This window comes from Trachemys scripta, chromosome 4 (assembly GCF_013100865.1).
Source record: "Trachemys scripta elegans isolate TJP31775 chromosome 4, CAS_Tse_1.0, whole genome shotgun sequence".
Lineage (NCBI taxonomy): Eukaryota > Metazoa > Chordata > Testudines > Emydidae > Trachemys > Trachemys scripta.
In genome coordinates, this window is record NC_048301.1 from 27,466,429 (window position 1) to 27,488,831 (window position 22,403).

Below are 22,403 nucleotides of genomic sequence, written 5' to 3' on the forward strand. Positions count from 1 at the left end.
CGTAGTTCGACTTCAGCTATCTTAGTTTGAACTTACCGTGGATCCACACGCGGCAGGCAGGCTCCCCCATCGACTCCGCGTACTCCTCTCGCCGGGCAGGAGTACCGGCATAGACGGTGAGCACTTCCGGGATCGATCCCAGAAGATCAATTGCTTACCGCCGGACCCGGAGGTAAGTATAGACATACCCTTGACAAAAGTAATTTCAATGAATGAACAACATTTATCTTTTGCACAATGTATATACATTCTCCAAAGAAGCTTTTAAACAGCCTTTGGACATATGCTCTGTATTCTTCTGTTTCTGCCACTCCTTGGGACATAATGGGTTCTAAAAAGCTTGTGTTGCTGACAGGAGTCTATACAGTTTGTTCTATGCAGCTTGAGTTGATTGACATGGAATGTCACATATTGTACTTTTACATCTGGACTATTTCATTTCTTTGTAAAACATATTTCTTGTTTGCAGTGACACATTGACAATAATATTATTATGCTGGACTTGATGGGCAAAGAGAAGCACAGAAGGAAGAAACCATCTGGTCGGAAAAAAATTGCATCTTCTGTCCAGGGGACAAGGACTATAAATAAACACTTACTGATCTGAAAGGCTATTTGAAAGTGCTGGTTGGACTCTGTCTTGCTATTAGTCACACTTCAGTAAATCTTGCACTAATCCCAGCACAGACTGATGGAGGAACAGTCCACATGTTTATGGATTTTTATTTTCTTTATTTAATTTCCCAGGCAGTGGACTCCCAGTACCGTGAGTCATTGTTTTCAAGTGCCTTGTAATATTCTGGGAAGGAAGCTAAACCCATGTGAGATTCTGTATGGGCTTTTTAAATTCTTTGGTTTTGCAGAGATGGTCAAAGCTAGCGCCACATAGCTGAATCCCATCCCTGTTAAAATGAGAATTAAAGTCAGTGTTCAGATAACATGGGACCTGCATCTAAAACCCCATGATGCTGGTTTTGCAAATCCAAACCACCCCCAGTTGTGTTCACCCTGGACACTAAGACTTTAAAACTAATAAGAACGGCCGTACTGGGTCAGACCAAAGGTCCATCCAGCCCAATATCCTGTCTACTGACAGTGGCCAATGCCAGATGCTCCAGAGGGAATGAACCTAACAAGTAATGATCAAGTGATCTCTTCCCTGCCATCCATCACCACACTCTGACAAACAGAGGCTAGGGACACCATTCCTTACCCATCCTGGCTAATAGCTGTTAATGGACTTATCCTCCATGAATTTATCTAGTTCTCTTTTAAACCTTGTTATAGTCCTAGCCTTCACAACCTCCTCAGGCAAGGAGTTCCACATGGGCACAAGAGTTCAAATAAATAGTTATCCTTATTTTATCTCCATCTTTTGTTACAGGCATCGGAGGATATGAACATTTCAGGCTGTATATCATGCATACAGGACATAATTCACCCCTGAGCAGAGGACCAGCACTATGCCTATTTACCATTGAAGGGGTACTGAAGACCTATTACACCCACAGAAAGCCATATTTTATAGATACTTGGAGAACATAAGAACAGCCATACTGGATCAGACCAAAGGTCCATCAAACCCAATATCCTGTCCTCTGACAGTGGCCAATGGCAGGTGCCCCAAAGGGAATGAACAAGCAGGTTATCATCAAGTGATCCATGCCCTGTCACCCAATCCCAGCTTCTGGCAAACAGAAGCTAGGGACACCATTCCTGCCCATCCTGGCTAATAGCCATTGATGGACCGATCCTCCACGAATCTAGCTCCCCTTTGAACCCTGTTATAGTCTTGGCCTTCACTACATCCTCTGGCAAGGAGTTCCAGAGGTTGACAGTGTGTTGTGTGAAAAAAATACTGTGTGTTTGTTTTAAACCTGCTACCTATTTTCATTTGGTGGCCCCTGGTTCTTGTATTATAAGAAGGAGTAATTAACACTTCCTTATTTGCTTTCTCTATACCACTCATGATTTTATAAACCTCTATCATATCCCCACTTATTCGCCTCTTTTCCAAGCTGAAAAGTCCCAGTCTTATTAATCTCTCCTCATATGGAAGCCATTCTATACCCCTAATCATTTTTGTTGTCCTTTTCTGAACCTTTTCCAATATATCTTTTTTGAGATAGGGCGACCACATCTGCACGCAGTATTCAAGGTGTGGGTGTACCATGGATTTATATAGAGGCAATATGATATTTTCTGTCTTCTTATCTATCCCTTTCTTGATGATTCCCAACATCCTGTTCACTTTGACTGCCACTGCACATTGAGTGGAGATTTCAAAGAACTATCCACAACGACTCCAAGATCTCTTTGACTGGTAACAGCTACTTTAGACCCTATCACTGGAAAACATAATCCTAGCTATACATATACAATGTGAACTACTTTGCATTTATCAACCTTAAATTTCATCTGCCATTTTGTTGCCCAGTCACCCAGTTTTGAGAGATCCTTTTGTAGCTCTTCGCAGTCTGCCTGGGACTTGACTATCTTGAGTAGTTTTGTATCATCTGCAAATTTTGCCACCTCACTATTTACCCCTTTTTCCAGATTGTTTATGAATATGTTAAATAGGACTGGGCCCAATACAGATCCCTGGGGGACACCACTATTTACCTCTCCCACTGTCCTGAGAAATCAGGACAGTGAGATCCATTGGCCATTGCCCTCTGTGGAATGGAGATGCTAGAGCCCAGAGGCTGGGGCAGCAGCTGCAGAGTAGTCCTAAAGCTTTGGTATCACAGGGTGCTTTACTCACCGCAGATGGCACCACTTCCTGGTGGTTCAGGGGATTAGCTCTCTTCCAAGCCCAATACCTCTTGTAGTCTCTCCCCTGTTATCCTGTCTCACTCTGCAGCAGCTCCTGGAGTGAGAGAGGGGCAGTTTATTCTTTATGACTCAGCCCTCCGGCCAGGTCACACTGGGGTTTCCCCTTCTGGATATAGAGTCTCACTGGACCTGCTGTCCAGACATTACCACTGTCAGTGACTGGTAAGAAAACCCAGGCGCACCCACTACTCTGGATTCCAGACCAGGGGCCCTACAACATGCAGCCAAGGTCTGCTCAGTCCCCAGTCTTGCTGACTTTTTCTCTGGGCTGCCTCCTACTGGCTTTCTTCCCCCTTCTCTCTTCAGGGTACACACTTCCGCCAGGGTCCTAATCTGTCCCTGGGTTCCTTCCTTCCCTCGCTAATGCTGAGGGTGGCAACAGACTCTCACTGCAGCCATTTCTTCTGCCAGCTTCCTAGCCCAGGCACCACCTATTCAGCTGAGCTCCATCTTCCAATCAGGGGTTGCTTCTCCAACCTAAACCCCTCATGTGTGGCCTATTAACTGGCCCCTTTTCAGCTTCTTTCACCCTTTCCAGGCTTGTGTAGGGAGAATACACCATCACACTTGGGCAAGTCATTAATCTCTCTGGGCCTGAGTTTCCTCATCTGGAAAATTAGGCTAATAAAAGTTACCCACCTCACAGGGGCACTGTGGGGCTTAATTCACTAGTGTTTATAAATCCCTGGATGCTGTGGATGAATGGAGCTAAAGAAATTCAGAGCAGCATTATTACTGTACTACATGTCATTAACAGTCACTCAAACTGAAATAGATTTTTACTTTCTCCCTAATCTCTGAGAACTCAACACCAGTCAGAATTGGATTTTACATAAATCTTGTAATGTACTTTCCCTTTGTTCACAGACACAGAGAATAACTCCTGAGTGGCAGAGACAGAGTCTTTAACCGATCCATTTGAGGGAAGTCCCATTGTAAACCTTACATATTTTATTGTAACTTTTAACACAAACCTCACACATTCAGCAGCTTTCAGTCAATTGCTTAGTGGCATACTGGTTTGTTTAAGATTTTAAAATTCTTTATAAATAATTGATAGTATTTTGTTTATAGCGAGAGAGTTCCAAATGGCTTTGTGATTAGAATATCTCAAATCAGAGATAGAAGGGCTCTAGGCCAAAGTTTTCCAACATGGGTGACACCTAAATAATAGTAGCCTGTTTTTCAGAAGTACTGAGCAACCACAGGCCCCATTGAAGTTTATGGGCGATACAAGAGTTGAGCACCTACGAAAAGTCAGACTAAACTTTTATTTCAGTTCCTAGCTATGGATTTAGGAGCCAACCTTTGGGCACCCACATTTGAAAACTTTGGCCCTAATGTAGATCACTTAGTGCATTATCCTGCCATTTCAGGAGCATTCCCTGCAATATATGTGCCAGTGCTGTGTGCGGTGCTCGGAGTTGTTACACGGAAGGTTTTGATTTGATTTCCAGTTTTTGCTTGATCCTGCATTTTTTACACTCCCAAAATTCCAAATGAAGGTGATGAGACTTTTGGATACACAAGAAATGCAGGAACTTGACTCTTCCTCCCCCCCTTGAGCTCAAGAAAGGTAGGGAGGCAGCATGCTCAGGAGCTGGAGAATTTGGAGGTGGAGGACTGCAACATATCACTCACCTATGTCCCTACTGGAGAGACAAGTAGCATGGTCATAAAATCATAGAAATGTAGGGCTGAAAGGGACAAGAGATCATCTAATCCACCCTTCTAGACCCCATGTTGATGCAGGGTTAAATATACATGGTCCATCCCTGACAGGTGTTTGTCTAACCTGTTCTCAAAAATCTCCAAGGGCAGGGATTCCACAACCTTCCTAGGCAACCTGTTCCAGTACTTAGAAAATTTCCCCTAACTATAAGGATGGCTAATATCCAACCAAAATCTCCCTTGCCATAAACTAAATTAATTACTTCTTGTTCTGTCCTATCCTCGGTGGACATGGAGAACAATTGCTCACCATCTTCTTTATAACCACCTTTTACACATTTGAAGATTTATATCCCCCCCTCCCCCCCATCACCATTTTATTCTCTTGACTAAATACACCCAAATTTTTCCTCATAGGTCATGTTTTCTATACCTCATCAATTTGTTGCTCTCCTTTGGCATCTGTTATTTGTTTACATCTTTCTTAAAGTGTGGTGCCCAAAACTGGACACAGTACTCCAGCTGAGGCCTCACCAGTGCTGAGTAGAGCAGAACAATTACCTCCATCTCTTACATACGTCACTTCTATTAATGCAACCCATTGGCATTTGCCTTTTTTCACAACAGCATCACACTCATATTCAATGTGTGATCTACAATAACCCTTCAATCTTTTTCTGCAGTACTGCTGCCTAGCCAGTTATACCCCATTTTGTAGTTGTCTATTTGATTTTTCCTTTCTAAGTGCAGAACTTTGATAATTTCTTTCTTGAATTTCATCTTGTAGATTTCAGATCAATTCTCCAATTTATCAAGATCATTTTGAATTTTAATCCAGTCATCCAAAGTGTTTACAACCTCTCCCAAGTTGGTGTCATCTGCAAATTTTAAAAGCATACTCTCCGCTCTGCCAGCACACCACTGATAACCGTTTGAAAGATCATTTTCAAAGAATAGTTATGTTCCCACCTTAAAGGAATTTTAGAATTCCCTAGTTTGTGAGAATGTCAGGGGACTGTGTCAAAAGCCCATACAACACTTGTACTGATTCCCCCCCCCCCACCTCCATCCACCAGGCCAGCTACCCTATCAAAGAAGGATATTAGATGGATTTGTCAAGAACAAATCATGCCAAACCAATGTTGGTTATTAGTAACCACCTTATTATCCTCTAAGTTTGAACAAATCAATTATTTAATAATTTGTTCCTGGATCTTTCCAGGTATCAAAGTTAGGCTGCATGATCTTTAATTCCCCTGGCCCTCCTTTTCCAAGATAGGCATTATGTTTGCCTTTCTCCAGTCCTCAGGGACTTCACCCATCCTCTATGAGTTCTCAAAGATACTTACTAATGGTTCTGAGATTACTTCAAATAGTTGCTTAAGTACCCTAGAATTAATTTCATCCGGACCTGCTACCATTTTGTGTAGAAAAGTTTACTAGTTTGCAGAAAGCTGGGATGTCACTCTACCCCACAGTACCTTGCCGCAGATGAATTGTCCATGTGGACCCTGTTGATGCACATTAACCATTCTGAAGGAACTCAAGTATGAAATTGCAGGACTACTAACCTTGGTATGTGATCTTTCACTTAAAATCAGCCTCTGTACCAGATGACTGGAGGATAAATAATGTAATGCCAATTTTTAAAAAAGGCTCCAGAGGCAATCCTGGCAGTTACGGGCCATTAAGCTTAACTTTAGTACCAGACAATTTGATTGAAACTATAGTAAAGAACAGAATTATCAGACACAGATTAACACAATATGTTGGGGAAGAGTCAACATGGCTTTTGTAAAAGGAAATCATACCTCCTCACCAATCAATTAGAATTCTTTGAAGATGTCAACAGAGTGATTCAGTGAGTATAGTGTACTTGGACTTTCAGAAATATTTTGACAAGGTCCCTCACCAAAGGCTCTTAAGCAAACTAAACAGTCATGGAATAAGAGTGGAGGCAATGTGTGTGTGTGTGTGGGGGTGTCATGTGCCTTCCCCTCTCCCCCCAGATTTCTGCCAGGGTTTGTTTATTAATTGCAGTGGGTTCAAAATATGTGGCCTTCCAATATCAACAGTTACATGTCACCTTTGCATAAGAGGGAAGGTCCTCTCATGGATAAGTAACTGGTTAAAAGATAGGAAACAAAAGCTAACAGAAGGTTAGGAACCATTATGAAGGGGACAGATAATAAGACAGAAAATACCATAATACCACTACATAAATCCATAGTGCATCCACATCTTGAATACTGTGCACAGTTCTGGTTGCTCCATCTCAAAAGATATTAGAATTGGAAAAAGTACAGAGAAGGGCTACAAAAATGATTAGGGGTATGAAACAGCTTCCATATGAGGAGAGATTAAAAAAGAATGGGACTGTTCAGTTTAGAAAAGAGAGGAGTGAGGGGGGTCTGATAGAGGTCTGTAAAATGAAGAAAGTGTGGAGAAAATGAATAAGGAAGTGTTATTTACCCCTTCACATAACACAAGAACCATGGGTCCCCCAATGAAATTAATAGGCAGCAGATTTAAAACATACATAAGGATGTACTTCTCCACACAGCACACAGTCAACCTGTGGAACTCATTGGCAGGGAATGCTGTGAAGGCCAAGATTATAACATGGTTCAAAACAGAATTAGGAGTAGAGCCATCAATGGCTATTGGCCAAGATGGTCAGGGATGCAACAGCATACTCTGGGTGTCCCTACACCTCTGACGGCCAGAATCTGGGACTGGATGACAGTGGATGGATCACTTGATAACTATCCTGTTCTGTTCACTCCCTCTGAAGCATCTGACACTGGTCCCTGATAGAAGACAGGATACTGGACTAGATGGATCACTGGTCTGACCCAGTATGGCCGTTCTTATGGTCTAACAGTTCATCAATGTGCTTTGATATAGTTCTTTTTGAAATGGGACTAATCAAAGTGTATTAAACTACTAAATGCACATCAGAAGGATGCACAGGGATAGTTAGTCCATGGCAGGTTAGTGTGGGGTAGATTCATCCCCAGTTTGCCATGAACTAAATATTCATGTAGACAAGCTCTTAAATATATCTAACTTATCTAAATAGTCTTTAACTTGTTCTTTCCCCATTTTGTTAATATTAATTGTGTTAAGTGTTTGGTCACAGATAATCTTTTTAGCAAAGACTGAAGCAAAAAAAGGCATTAAATACTTCAGTCTTATCCTCTGGACCAGATGACATGGAGATTTTTTCTGAACTGAAGGAATGATAGTTGTCATGCCTCATCAGATCAACAATTTAAAATTTATATATTATATTTATTTGAGGGAACTTGAATTTGTATTGGGTGCATTTTAACAGATCTCAGTGTTGAATAAGGCTATTTTAAATAAATTACACACACAATGTTTTTAGATTCCTTTATATAGTATTTTAAATCCTGACAATCAAATACGCGATAAGCTCTGTCTTTGAAATGGCATATCCCAGACAGCCTTGAAAACAGAGTTCTGCTACAAATGGATGATAGATAAGCTCCATGGAAACCTATGATAGTCACGGACAGATGCCTTTCCTCAAAGGATCGCAATGCTGATATCAAGCCTTTTAAAACAGTGGATATAATGGCCTTGATCCTCCTAGGACTGGACCCTTCTCCTGGTCATTTACAGTAGAGCAAAGCAAGTATAGAATGCAACTCAGTCAGTGTGGTACAACTGTACACTGTTTAACTATAGATGGCACAAAGTGCTATGCAGTGGAAAATCAGGGCCAGGGAATGGCTCCTGGTTTGGTGATGGCTGCTCGTACATGGATCGAATTAAAATGTACCTCTGTCGATTGGTTAAGTACTGCTCTCAGTAACTGTGAGAGTCAAATAGTCATTTCACAAAGAAATATCCATCTTCTCTATTTCAATTCTCATTGACAATGGCTTTTACCCCCACCACATCTGAGCAACCTCATAGTGTTTAAAAATAGAAATAACCAGAGTGGGCTGGCTGTAGGCCACTAATAGATGGGGGCAGCACAGCACCCACAGAAAAGACAGCCAGGGCCACAGGGAAATGTAGGGTGAGAGAAGTATTGAGTGTAAGTGAGAGATAGAAATAAACAGATGGTTTTGGCTCCTAGAGCATGGACTACCTAAGAGGCTGACCTGGCTTAGGCATCTAACTCCAGGAGGGGTTTGGCAGTTGAGGACCCTGAGTGGAAGGAGGTGCTGATCTTTGGCACCAGGTCAGCCAACTTAGCCCCTCTCCTCAGCATTTCACTGCTGCATAACTTAAGTGGCTCCCTGCTCAGCTTGCTGATTTCTGAGGTTTCTCTTTCCCCAGGCATCGTGAGGGAGCCTGGGCACCTAGCTCAAGTCTGAAGATTCCACTGGGCAGCCAGCTCCATGGGGCTCAGTGCTGCACCACTGAAAGGAGCAATGCTTACATACCTTTAAGGATCTGGGCCTGGGAGCCTTCCCCTGGTGCACGCTCTGCACAAGGGCATGTATGTTTTGCAGGATCAGGCCCATATATTGGATTGATCCCAGTAAATTTAAAAATGCCAAGTTGTAAAGTGAACGAGGCCAGAGAATCTGTCTCCATGCCTTCCACCTGGAATGATTATTTCCGTACACAATGATCTGGAGCAGGGGAGCAGTGAGCTAGAAGTTAATTACTGGATTCCCTGTCCATGTTTAATTCTCTCTCATTCTCAAGTAGAAATTGAAAAGCAAAAATACCGATCAACCTTTATAAAAGGTTGAAAGAGATATTATTGTACAATAATGTTCCCAAAGACCATGACCAGAGTTCTACACTCACCATCATCTGGCTGGAGTCACTCCACTGACTTTGGTGGAGTTACACCAGATTTACACCTTTCCATCAGTCTAATATCAATGGTGACACCGCAGGTTCAGGGTGATGGATCTCACTTACCTACACATTTCCTTTTTGCAAGTATCAAGGTACCTGCCACAAGGAGTCTTTACCTTGCTCTGCTGTAGGAAAGTAGAATGGAGCCATCCATCACTGCCAGAGCAGGGGAAGCCACACCCCTCTGAAAAGCCTGCCAGTTGAATTCCACTTCCTACAAACAACCTAGAGGGTAAACCTGTAAGCCTTTCATACCCAGACCTCCTATTGAAGGCAATTGGAGATGTCCATAGGGAAAACCACTATTTTGTATTTAGAAGCAATGGGGCTTTTATCTAAATAGGTAATCATTTTTGCATAATCTAATATACTGTGGGAGTTGAGTGTGTGAGTTGCTCCTCTGGAGCTTTCTTGCAGATATTCATAATAGGAGATTACATATGCACTGGACAAAAGCTTTGTGACAGGGGCACTCTACTCACCTCTGGATGGCACCTCCTCCTGGCAGTGCTGGGGATTAGCTCTGCGAGGCTGACACCCCTTCCACTCTGTGGCCTGTTTTTCACTCCAGGAGCTCCAGACTCCAGCTTCCTCTTTGTGACTCAGCCCTCTGGCCAGCTCACTCAGTGGTTTCCCCTGCCAGGGTTGTCTTGCAAAGTCTCTCTCCACAAGCAGCATCAAGCAGTCCTCACACCTGCTGCCCTAACTATATCACTCTAGCAGTGACTCCAGCCGTCTTCGTATCTACTGCCCTTACCAATACCATGCTGCAATGGTTCATAGGGGAAGTCAGGTCCATCTTCTACTCTGGGTCCAGTCCAGGGCCCTGTAGTGAACAGTTAAGGTCTGCATCTAAACCCCCTGACTGCTCTCACCTTGGATTCTAGCCTACTAGGCAGCTGCTCCCTTAACTCAGAAGGGGGACTGCAGGCTTCCTCCCTGCTGCTCCCCCTTTGCTAGTTCCAGCTTCTTGGCTTTATAAAAGCCTAGGCCTGTTCCCTCACAGCTGAGCTTCTTTCTAAATCAAGGCTCTTTACCCAGCCTAAATCTCCCTCATTTGCCGCTTAACTGGCTGATTGGGCCCACCAGCCTAATTCAGCTCTCTCAGGGCTGGTGTGTGAAGTACACCGCATCACAGGCCTATCCTTGTTCAGATGCAACAAACATTGTAAATGGCATTAATTAGTTAATGCTGCTACAGCATCCTGCAAAGCAGTAGAAGTGTAACATGTAACAATACAATCAACTAGAAAGATGGCAAAACCACAGGAGTGAGCCAGAATGTGGCCCCATATAAGGAATTCAAATCTATTAAGAGATAGTTATTTAATATGTCCTGGTTCTTAAATTAATGCAAATATTTTAGTCTCTTATGCATTTGTTGATGGGAATTTGAAAATAAATAAAACTAATATTGAATCAAAGAACATTTTGTACCATAGAATTTCTTTTACCCCACATGATTTCTTTAGGCACTAGGAATTATGGCATCAAAATATTTTAAAATATTGCTCAAAGTATGAACTGATGTGAAAAATGTGTTGAATATATATTTTGCTGCTTTCTCCAAGAGAAAATAGGCTATTGATAATATTACCTTCATTCTTTTCACAGAGAACCCAACACCAGCATTTTAGTACTAATGAAAACTGAAAGTGCATATAGGGAATTATAATACACATATTAAAAGTGACAAAACCACCAATATTAAAAAAATGTGTTCCATTAAGATTGCAAGAACTATAGATGCCAAGTCACACCTAGGCTTCACTGCAGCAGGGCTGGCCAGGGATGGCTCTGAGGCGCTCAGTTTCCATTTCCCATCTCAGGTAACCCTGGGACTCCGGGCAAGCTTATCCTTTAGGCCATCAACATGGTTTATTACCAGAACATAGTTCAAAACTAGAGACACCTGGTACCTCCTGAGAGTGGGGGGCACAGAGTGAAGGCAGCTGACTTCAGCAGTATTACTGAGCATGCTCAGTCTGTGTGAGTCTGTTCAGTACAAGCCAAGCCAAGCAGCAAATGTGGGAGCTCATGTGACTCGGCATGCCCCCCCACGCGTTGAATCTGTTCAAAAGAGTCCATCATAAAATCCCAAACAGTCCATCCATCACCCCAATGCAAGTAGTCATTGATATCCTAAGATATCTCACCACTAGGCGCCCCACATATCGCACACTGGTGCCTTTCGCCAAGCCCAGACTCTTTGTCAGTCCTCTTCTATCCCCCCCTGCCAGAACAGCCACCCTAGACTCTCCAACTAGAGACCAACCCTGCTCTCCCCAGCAGAAACTCCCACAGCCTCTTTGTTGGGGTCATCCTTGCCAGTGGAGCATCCCCCACTCCCTCTGGCCCTCTCACTGTTCCTCTGGGTCCAGCTGTCCAGCATGGAGAAGTCAGCAGGTAAGCTCCTCTGCTGCTCCCCCTGCCTTCAGCTCTCTCTGAATCATGGGAGCCACAAGAAGGGGAGACAGTTCTGTGAAAGCAGCTGAGATACCATCCATGTGCAAGATGGGACCTCCATGCCCTGAGGGGATGCATTGTATATGCTCTGGCTCCAATCTTTTACAGATGTTATCATTAAGGACGGGCAATTGGGGCCTGAACCACAGCCCACTGAACTCAGTGGGCTTCTTTCATTGATTTCAATGCGCTTTGATCAGGCCCTGAATTACCCTTTCTGTCTAGACATTCACTCTCCTCGTAAAATAGATTTCTCCTCTGATCAGTATGCGCATGTAACTCCCATTAGTGTAAATGGGAGCACACATGCATCTATCGAGAAGAATACACCTGATTTTGCAAACCTGCAGAATTTCTAGTGAAAATAGTTGTTTCTTCCTTCTTTGAAAGTTTTCCTCCCTCCTATTCCCTAGGTGGACGGGGCACAAACGAAAGGTAATAGCTGTTACTTACCTTTTCAAAGGGTATTATTGTAACTTATTTGATTGAGCCACTGTTTCCCTACGTTTCCCTGCTTATTTCCAAACTTCTGCACTTCCCACCAGCAACATGCCCCAGACTGTAGTAAGGGGAATACCAATTTCATGGAACATCCACCTCACATGAAAACCTGCAGAAAGCCATTTCAAACTCAAAGAACATGAAAATCAAAGACCTATAAGGGGGCCTATAATCAGGGGACCTATAAGGACATAATAGATCCCTTCATGTGCAAAGGCATACAGTGATGGTTTTCAGTTAATATTAAGACATTGTAGGCTTCAAAAATCACGGTACACGGGTTAATTTTCTTCCATCCTGTTAAATGCAAAACTGAAGGCTCTTGTCATTGATGTGATGCTGCTTTACCAACAGTAAGACATAAGACTGTTATCCATCAAGTACCAGGTTCCACTTGGCAGGTAAACCATACAACATATAATCACCATTTTTCTGGCCAAAGGCGGGTTTGCTGTACATTTCTTCTAGTTAGAAGTTTTAGTCATGATTTTTTGTGTATTCATCATCATTCCTTGCTATAAATGTTATCTAGTGAAATGCTGCATAAGGCTGCAGAAAAAAAAGCGTATTATAGCTATATTTTTAAGACGAGATTTTCTAAGGCAACCGATGTTTGCCCATCTCTTTTTCCATTAACATCAATGGTAAAATGTTCATTGACTTCATTGGGGCCAAAGTTAGGCCCACTTTGAGCACTTTTGAACAGGCCACCCTTCCTGTTTACAATCCCGGTTAGGGCTTTTACAAAGAAATAAGTTAGTCACAATACTGAGGGGCACCCACATTTTGCTCCACTGAGATCCATCTTGGGAACTTGCTAATTTACGTAAAATGGAGCACAGAGCATCAACTCTCTTCTTTAATAAGGAGGTGTGGTATGCAGAAATGACAGCTCCCAGTATGCAATGCTCCATCTTTATCTGTATGAATAAAGGGGGATGAGCTGCATTTGAACACCCTGCTAGATATTAACGTACTCTTATACACCACTACCTCGATATAACGTGACCCGATATAACACGAATTCGGATATAATGCGGTAAAGCAGCGCTCCGGGGGGGTAGGGCTGTGCACTCCGGTGGATCAAAGCAAGTTCAATATAATGCGGTTTCAGCTATAACACGGTAAGATTTTTTGGCTCCCGAGGACAGCGTTATATCAAGGTAGAGGTGTATAACCAAAGTATTGTATGTTAGACAGTAATCCAGACTCTTACAGTTATATCACCATACTGTGTGCTGATAGAGGCTGGAACACATTCTGTTGCTTAAATAAATCATTAAACCCTGATTCTGACTGGCTTACTTATGTAAACAAACATTCTTGCAAACTTTTGCTCATGTCGATGTTTGTGAAAATAAATAACTTCAAAACAAATTCATATTTTTTATTTGAAAGATGTAATGAATCTATTTCAGTGGCATTTCCCCAGTTCTAAAAATATTCTATCTCCTAACAAAACCCAATAAAGTGAAAATATTAAGGAATATATGGGAAATAAGTGTTCGTTACAATTTTATGTCCTGGGATGAAGCGTTCTTCCTAGCTGATGTGGGACTAGGTAATTAAAACACTATGGCAAGATGTACAACATGCAGCCATGGGATTTGTATATGGACATTGCAGATAGACGACTGGCCATACTGTATATGTTATACCTATAAGACTTACACTAGAATGTTATACTGTATATGTTATACCTATAAGACTTGGCACTAGAAAAGGTTCAGAAAAGGGCAACTAAAATGATTAGGGGTTTGGAACGGGTCCCATATGAGGAGAGATTAAAGAGGCTAGGACTCTTCAGCTTGGAAAAGAGGAGACTAAGGGATAAACAACTGGGATAAACAACACTCTTGCAAATTACTGTTCATAGCAGCTTAGCCTGTGTATATAACAGGGATGAGATTTTGTGCCCTTAGAATGACGTGAGATAGCTGGTGGAGAATTCCCTTTACATGCAGGAACCTCTGCTGGCAAAGGGGATATGATAGAGGTATATAAAATCATGAGTGATGTGGAGAAAGTGGATAAGGAAAAGTTATTTACTTATTCCCATAATACAAGAACTAGGGGTCACCAAATGAAATTAATAGGCAGCAGGTTTAAAACAAATACAAGGAAGTTCTTCACGCAGCGCACAGTCAACTTGTGGAACTCCTTACCTGAGGAGATTGTGAAGGCTAGGACTATAACAGCATTTAAAAGAGAACTGGATAAATTCATGGTGGTTAAGTCCATTAATGGCTATTAGCCAGGATGGATAAGGAATGGTGTCCCTAGCCTCTGTTTGTCAGAGGATGGAGATGGATGGCAGGAGAGAGATCACTTGATCATTGCCTGTTGGTCCACTCCTCTGGGGCACCTGGCATTGGCCACTGTCAGTAGACAGGATACTGGGCTAGATGGACCTTTGGTCTGACCCGGTATGGCCGTTCTTATGTTCTTATACTTCATTAACAAATCAAAGCTAACATTCAACAAGTTGAAAATGATTACTATTTGTTTTAATGGATCTAATACTAGTGACAAATGTGACATTGACAACACTAGATACTGAAATCTTCTGTTAACTCAAAGAACAGGTTCCACACACTAGGGGGACCAGATAGCAAGTGTGAAAAATCGGGATGGGGGTGGGGGGTAATAGGAGCCCATATTAAAAAAAAGCCCCAAATATCGGCACTGTCCCTATAAAATCGGGCCATTTGGTCACCCTAGCACCGACATTATCAGCATAAGCTTCCCCACACTGTCCACTTCCAGCGAGGAAGAGTGCAGAGTAGTTGAAGTTTCCATGGCTTTTTCATCCTTGGGTTCTGCTGAGGCTGGCAAAGCTAGTTTCATTTGGGCAGTTGTTGATGTCTCCTTATGATGTGCATGCTTGTCTAGTGTCCCCAAGGAGCATTAGTGCAACTAACAGCAGAGCTAGCTAGTTTGATACTTGGATAGTTTTGTATGCTGTATTAGAGTACAGATATTGCATTTGCAGCATAAATAACAATGGTGTAAGCAGAACACCTTGCACTTCTATAGCACCCCCATCCAAGGTTTCCATAGCACTTTACAAACATTCATTTGTTATGCCTCGGAACACTCTGTGAGAAGGATAAACATCATTATCTGAAGTAGAGAGAGGTTAAATGCCTTGCTAGGGATACAGCGGAAGTATGTGTCAGAGCCAGAGTTACACCCCACTCTCTTGATTCTCAGTCCTACACTTATACCACAAGAGCATCCTTCCTCTCTTAGACCCTGCTTCTGCTGCTGTCGAAATGGATGGTAAACTCCCATTGACTTGAATGGGGGCTGCCGCAGGCCCTTAACATGGAGTATTTGTGAAACAAACGCATCTTCCCCATTCACAAAAGTTGGAAAATCACCTTTGTTGCTTTCATATCATCGCCATTGCTATTCTAATGTCTAAAATGATTTTCCTGGAATTGATCTATGGGGCAGGCAATATTAAATGTTGTAATGCTGAGCCAGCGAAGGTTGAACAATCAGTAAGACCTGGAAGCAACCCTTAAGGAGATAATGAAAGGGTATTGCCATGGTAAACAGGGCCATTGCTTGTAGACAGTCATCAAAGCCATGTTAAGTAGACTCGAATCTTTAACATGTTGGCCTGTATTGTTAGAGAATCAAGAGTAGGTGCTAAGTGTATTTGTCTCTGTTTAGCTATATCTTGTTAGAAGTTTTACAATGTAACAAGATTAGCTTGTAGATGCGATTTCCCTTTCATGTCTTAATGGCCTTGTATTATGCATGAAGATGGTTCAGTTAACCTTAAGATCAAAGATGTAAAATACTGCTGGAAACTAATATTATTATTTGCATTGTCTTCAACTTAATAATCTATGTTAGAATGAACTGCCTGCTAATTGCCTTATGTGAATGAATGCAACTAGTTTACTTGTGTGTGCATAGGTAATAGAAACATTAGCTTCAAAGCAATAATCTGCACAGCCTATTCTTCATCGGGGGAAGGTCCTGCTGTCACAAATGCTGTGAGGAGGTTTATCAGCTTGCTAGAGGATTATAAAAGAAAGCCCCGGGCCTGATCCTGCCATCTCAGGTCTGCTTAAACTTTAACAGGGAAGGTCTAAAACAATCTGGATTACCCTGAGATTCTAATGGAAGACCTTGAACAGACTCTACACCTGAACTGCCTATTGGAATATGACCTTTTAAAATGATTCCAGAAAGACTTTTACAGATCAGCAGCCTCACCATCTCTGCTATGAAACTGACGTAAGGACTTTACACATGTTTGTATGTATATTGATCTTTCAACCTTTTGCAACACTTTTCTTTCTTTTCCCGTTATGACTAAAAACTTTCCTTTTAATTACTAAAGTATTGGCAGCAGCATGATTAATGGATAAGTTTGGAGACTCATATTGACCTAGGGATCAGTGCCTGGTCTTTTGGGACTGGTGAACCTCACATATGGTGAATCAGATTTTCAGCAACCACTCACTATATTACTTGGCTATCTGGATGGAAGTCAAAGCTTAAAGGGGACTGTATTTGGATTCTTGGAAACCAGTGTGGTATTACAGATGCTGTTTTGTCATTGTCTTGGTGAATCTTATTATAGAACAAACCACCAGTTTGGGGAATTGTCTGCCCTATTCCTTGCAGTTTGCCCTGAATATAACATCCTCAGTGTGGCCCATCCAGGCACCTGGTCACAAATGTATTCTACAGTGTCAAAAATTCTCATTATTTTATTGTGGGTCTTGTGATATTTGGTGGTTTTCTTAAAGCCCCAGCCCCTTGAGTCTTGTGATTACAAAATCATCTTGCATTTCCTTTAAAAAAAAAAGAGTAAGTGTCTAGCCCTCTTGATTGTAAACATGAACCCTAACAGCTCAAAACCCAGATGGCAAATAAAAAGAACCCCAAATGTATTAATTTTTACAAAATTTTCATGGGTTTTAAACCAATCTCAAGATTTGCTAGGCCCTGACTCGTGTTGTTTGCACATTTAGGGTTGGTACGACTGATTCTATCTTACTATGGGTATGTCTACACTACGAAATTAGGTCGAATTTATAGAAGCCGATTTTATAGAAATCAGTTTTATACAGTCGATTGTGTGTGTCCCCCACATAAAATGCTCTAAGTGCATTAAGTCGGTGGACCGCGTCCACAGTACCGAGGCTAGCGTCGACTTCCGGAGCGTTGCACTGTGGGTAGCTATCCCACAGTTCCCGCAGTCTCTGCCGCCCATTGGAATTCTTGGTTGAGATCCCAATGCCTGATGATGCAAAAACAGTGTCGCGGGGGGTTCTGGGTACATGTCATCAGGCCCCTCCCCCTCCGTCAGAGCAACGGCAGACAATCGATTTGCACCTTTTTACCTGGGTTACCTGTGCAGACAACATACCACGGCAAGCATGGCGCCCGCTCAGCTCAGCTCACCGTCACCGTATGTCATCTGGGTGCCGGCAGACGTGGTACTGCATTGCTACACAGCAGCAGCTAATTGCCTTTTGGCAGTAGACGGTGCAGTATGACTGGTATCCATCGTCATCGTATTCCTCAGTGAGTTCGTTCAGAGGCACTTGGGCAGACATGTTTTGTCTCCTGGAGACTCAGTCCTGCCAGCAGTCCTATTGAACCGTCTTGACGATGATGGCTAGCAGTCATAATACAGCATCTTCTGCCAAGCACCCAGAAGATGCCGATGGCTATCAGTCATGCTGCACCGTCTGCTGCCAGCCGAAGATGTAAAAGAAAGATGGACCAGATTTGTTCCGTATTCATTTGCTTCCCCCTCCCTCCGTGAAATCAACGGCCTGCTAAACCCAAGGTTTTGAGTTCAATCTTTGGGGGGGCCATTCTGTGTGACAGTTGTTTGTGTTTCTCCCTGATGCACAGCCACCTTTGTTGATTTTAATTCCCTGTAAGCCATGTCATCACTCGTCCCTCCCTCCCTCCGTCAGACAATAGTTTCGCACCTTTTTTCAGCCCAGACGCCATAGCACTGGGATCATGGAGCCCGCTCAGATCACCGCGGCAATTATGAGCACTATGAACACCACGTGCATTGTCCTGGAGTATATGCAAAGCCAGAACATGCCAAAGCAAAACCAGGCGAGGAGGCGATTGCAGCGCGGCGATGAGAGTGATGAGGAAATTGACATGGACATAGACCTCTCACAAAGTACAGGCCCCAGCAATGTGCAAATCATGGTGTTACTGGGGCAGGTTCATGCCGTGGAACGCCGATTCTGGGCCTGGGAAACAAACACAGACTGGTGGGACCGCATCGTGTTGCAGATGTGGGACGATTCCTGGTGGCTGCGAAACTTTCGCATGCGTAAGGGCACTTTCATGGAACTTTGTGACTTGCTTTCCCCTGCCCTGAAGTGCCAGAATACCAGGATGAGAGCAGCCCTCACATTTGAGAAGCGAGTGGCGATAGCCCTGTGGAAGCTTGCAACGCCAGACAGCTACCGGTCAGTTGGGAATCAATTTGGAGCGGGCAAATCTACTGTGGGGGCTGCTGTGATCCAAGTAGCCAACGCAATCAAAGACCTGCTGATATCAAGGTTAGTGACTCTGGGAAACGTGCAGGTCATAGTGGATGGCTTTGCTGCAATGGGATTCCCAAACTGTGGTGGGGTGGTAGACGGAACCCATATCCCTATCTTGTCACCGGAGCACCAAGTCACCGAGTACATAAGCTGCAAGGGGTACTTTTCAATGCTGCTGCAAGCCCTGGTGGATTACAAGGGACGTTTCACTAACATCAACGTGGGATGGCCGGGAAAGGTACATGATGCTCGCGTCTTCAGGAACTCTGGTCTGTTTCAAAAGCTGGAGGAAGGGACTTTCTTACCGGACCAGAAAATAACTGTTGGGGATGTTGAAATGCCTATGGTTATCCTTGGGGACCCAGCCTACCCCTTAATGCCATGGCTCATGAAGCCGTACACAGGCAGCCTGGACAGTAGTCAGGACCTGTTCAACTATAGGCTGAGCAAGTGCCGAATGGTGGTAGAATGTGCATTTGGATGTTTAGAAGCGCGCTGGTGCAGTTTACTGACTCGGATAGACCTCAGCGAAGCCAATATTCCAGTTGTTATTGTTGCTTGCTGTGCACTGCACAATATCTGTGAGAGTAAGGGGGAGACATTTATGGCGGGGTGGGAGGTTGAGGCAAATCGCCTGGCCGCTGATTATGCGCAGCCAGACACCAGGGCGGTTCGAAGAGTACAGCAGGGTGCGGTGTGCATCAGAGAAGCTTTCGAAACCAGTTTTGTGACTGGCCAGGCTACGGTGTGAAACTTCAGTTTGTTTCTCCTTGATGAACCCTTCCCCCCAGCCCCCCCGGTTCACTCTACTTCCCTGTAAACTAACCACCCTCCCCTCCCCCCTTCGAGCACCGCTTGCAGAGGCAATAAAGTCATTGTTACTTCACATTCATGCATTCTTTATTAATTCATCACACAACTAGGGGGATAACTGCCAAGGTAGCCTGGGAGGGGTGGGGGAGGAGGGAAGGAAAAGGACACACTGCAGTTTAAAACTTTAACACTTATTGAAGGCCAGCCTTCTGATGCTTGGGCGATCATCTGGGGTGGAGTGTCTGGAGGCCCCCCCACCGCGTTCTTGGGCATCTCGGTGAGGAGGCAATGTAACTTGGGGAGGAGGGCTGTTGGTTACACAGGGGCTGTAGCGGCAGTCTCTGCTTCTGCTGCCTTTCCTGCAGCTCAACCATACGCTGGAGCATTTCAATTTGATGCTCCAGCAGCCGGAGCATTGACTCTTGCCTTCTGTCAGCCCAGATGCCATAGTACTGCTATCAGCCCGCCACTTGCTCTCTTCAGCCCACAATTCAGCCCACCACCTCTCCTCTTGTTCATATTGTGCTTTTTTGCACTCTGACATTGACTGCCTCCATGCATTCTGCTGTGCTCTGTCAGCGTGGAGGACATCTGGAGCTCCGAGAACATATCATCCCGAGTCCACCGTTTTCTCCTTCTAATCTTCACTAGCCTCTGTGAAGGAGAAACATTTGCAGCTGGTGGAGGAGAAGGGAGAGGTGGTTAAAAAAGACACATTTTAGAGAACAATGGGTACACTCTTTCACATTAAATTTTGCTATTCACATTACACAGCACATGTGCTTTCGTTACAAGGTCGCATTTTTCCTCTTATATTGAGGGCTTGCCGGTTTGGTGTGAGAGATCACTCACGCAGTGCCAGGCAACAGAATTCGGCTTGCAGGCAGCCATGGTAAGCCACAGTCTTTTGGCTTTTTTAACCTTCATAACACGTGGGAATGGTTTCAAACAGCAGCGCCCTCATTTCCCATACCAAGCACCCGTTGGGTTGGCCATTTAAAATGGGTTTGCAATGTAAAAGGAGAGGCTGCGGTTTCTGGGTTAACATGCAGCACAAACCCAACTACCCCCCCCCCCACCCATTTCTCAGGGATGATCACTTCACCCCTCCGCCCACCGTGTGGCTAACAGCGGGGAACATTTCTGTTCAGCCGAGCAGGAACGGACACCTCTGAATGTCCCCTTAATAAAATCACCCCATTTCAACCAGGTGACCATGAATGATATCACTTTCCTGAGGATAACAAAGAGAGATAAGGAATGGATGTTGTCTGCATGCCAGAAAACACTGGGACCATACGCTGCCAGGCTTTGTTATGCAATGATTCCAGACTACGTGCTACTGGCCCGGCGTGGTAAAGTGTCCTACCATGGCGGACGGGATAAGGCAGCCCTCCCCAGAAACCTTTTGCAAAGGCTTTGGGAGTACATGAAGGAGAGCTTTCTGGAGATGTCCCTGGAGGATTTCCGCTCCATCCCCATACACGTTAACAGACTTTTCCAGTAGCTGTACTGGCCACGATTGCCAGGGCAAATTAATCATTAATCATTAAACACGCTTGCTTTTAAACCATGTGTAATATTTACAAAGGTACACTCACCAGAGGTCCCTTGTGTGCCCCCAGGGTCTGGGAGCACACCTTGGGTGAGTTCGGAGGTTACTGGTTCCAGGTCCAGGGTGATAAACATATCCTGGCTGTTGGGGAAACCGGTTTCTCCGCTTCCTTGCTGTGAGCTATCTTCATTGTCTTCATCATCATCTTTCTCGTACCCCGAACCCACTTCCCTGTTGCGTGATTCTCCATTGATGGAGTCAAAGCACACGGTTGGGGTAGTGGTGGCTGCACCCCCTAGCATGGCATGCAGCTCCGCGTAGAAGCAGCATATTTGCGGCTCTGCCCCGGACCTTCTGTTTGCCTCTCTGGCTTTGTGGTAGGCTTGCCTTAGCTCCTTAATTTTCACACGGCACTGCTGTGCGTCCCTGTTATGGCCTCTGTCCTTCATGGCCTTTGACTTTTTCTAATATTTTGCCATTTCGTTTACTGCTATGGAGTTCAGCTAGCACTGATTCGTCTCCCCATGTGGCGAGTAGATCCCGTACCTCCCGTTCGGTCCATGCTGGAGCTCTTTTGCGATCCTGGGACTTCATCATGGTTACCTGTACTGATGAGCTCTGCGTGGTCACCTGTGCTCTCGATGCTGGGCAAACAGGAAATGAAATTCAAAAGTTCACGGGGCTTTTCCTGTCTATCTGGTCAGTGCATCTGAGTTGAGAGTGCTGTCCAGAGCGGTCACAATGAAGCACTGTGGGATAGCTCCCGGAGGCCAATAACTTCGAATTCCGTCCACACTACCCCAAATCCGACCCGCAAAGGCTGATTTCAGCGCTAATCCCCTCGTCGGAGGTGGAGTAAAGAAACCAGTTTAAAGGGCCCTTTAAGTAAAAAAAAAGGGCTTCGTCGTGTGGACGTGTCCAGGCTTAATTCGATTTAGCGCTGCTAAATTCGACCTAAACTCGTAGTGTAGACCAGGCCTAAATCTCCAAGAAGTAGGTTCTACAAGTTCTTAGCTTTTGATTTTAAGACAAGCAATCAGTATTTAAACACTGCTGGTTCAAATTAGAGGCTCCTTCCTTTTGGGCTGGCCCTGGGTTTGAGATGCCCTGTGTCAAATAAGATATGTAAGCGCCTCAGACTTTCAGAACTATCCCTGTACATTTTT